Source organism: Alexandromys fortis, unplaced genomic scaffold (assembly GCF_014885135.2).
Source record: "Alexandromys fortis isolate MF-2015 unplaced genomic scaffold, M_Fortis_MF-2015_v1.1 scaffold_285, whole genome shotgun sequence".
In the NCBI taxonomy this organism is placed as follows: Eukaryota; Metazoa; Chordata; class Mammalia; order Rodentia; family Cricetidae; genus Alexandromys; species Alexandromys fortis.
Window position 1 is genome coordinate 1465151 of NW_026068191.1, and position 1211 is coordinate 1466361.

The 1211-nt window shown below is 39.0% G+C and overlaps 1 protein-coding gene across 1 annotated transcript in view; it reads right to left on the reverse strand.

The window, feature by feature from the left end:
* Window positions 1-489, reverse strand: part of LOC126492872 (olfactory receptor 11G2-like) — a 9494-nt gene extending 9005 nt beyond the window's left edge. The window contains exon 1 of the mRNA XM_050129509.1: window positions 475-489. The gene's annotated coding sequence lies outside the window, so the exon portion shown is untranslated. The remainder of the gene's footprint in view (window positions 1-474) is intronic.
* Window positions 490-1211: the final 722 nt, after the last annotated feature.

Consider the following 1211-nt stretch of genomic DNA (forward strand, 5'->3'; position numbering starts at 1 on the left):
TGGAGCACTGGACTGAGGTCCCAAGGTCCAAAGGAGGAGCAGAAGGAGCTGATCTATTGTGAGCTCACCAAGGCCAGCTGGACTTGGTCTGAAAAAGCATGGGATAAAACCGGCCTCTCTGAACATGGTGGACAATGAGGGCTGATGAGAATCCAAGGACAATGGCATTGGGTTTTGATCGTACTGCATGTACTAGCTTTGTGGGAGCCTAGTCTGTTTGGATGCTCACCTTCCTAGCTCTGGATGGAGGGGGAAGGACCTTGAACTTCCCACAGGGCAGGGAACAGCTCTTCGGACTGTAGAGGGAGGGGGAGAGGATTTGGGGGAGGGGGAGGGAATTGGGAGGTGGGGAGGAGGCAGAAATTTTTAATAACATAAAATAAAATACGATAGTGTCTTTTACATATGACAGACAGTTTCATCCGTGAAATTTTATCAATATGATAATCTAAACAAGACATGTACAATGAGAACACCAGTTAATCTCAATGTGATGGAGAAATAACAGAGGATCTTTTCTGTCCTGTTTTCTTTGTGTCCCATAGGTTTGGGTATATTGCATATTCATTTGCATTGAAGTCTAAGAAGTCTTTAATTTCTTCCTTGACCCAGGAGTGATTCAGTTGAGCATTTCTTCAATTTTCCTGAATTTGTGGGCTTGTTGCAATTTGTTGCAGTTGAATTCTAACTTTAAATCTGATAAGATACAGGGGGTTATTCAATTTTTTTTGTATCTGTTGATGTTTGTTTCTTTACCAGGAGAGAAAGTTCCACAAGGTGCTGAGAAGAGGGATATTCTTTTGTGTTTAGGTGGAAAGTTCTAGAGATGTCTGTTAAACCCATTTGAGTCACAATATCTTATAGTTCCTTTCTTTCTCTGCTAAGTTTCAATCTGGCAGTCCTGTCCAGTGGTGAGAAGTCTTCCACTTTGTAGAGTGTGATATGTAATTTAAGCTTTAGTAATATTTCTTTTATAAATGTGAGGGTTTTATATTTCAGGGCAGAGATACTCAATTATAATTGAGACTTCATTTTGATGGATTTTTCCTGTGATGAATATAAAATGTCCTTCTTCATTGCTTTTGATTAATTTTACTTTAAAGTCTGTTTTTTAGATATAAAGAAAACTACACCAGCTTGTTTCTTTTCCCAATTCTTTACTCTGAAGTATGTCTTTGAATTTGAGGTGTATTTTTTGTATGCAGCAGAAG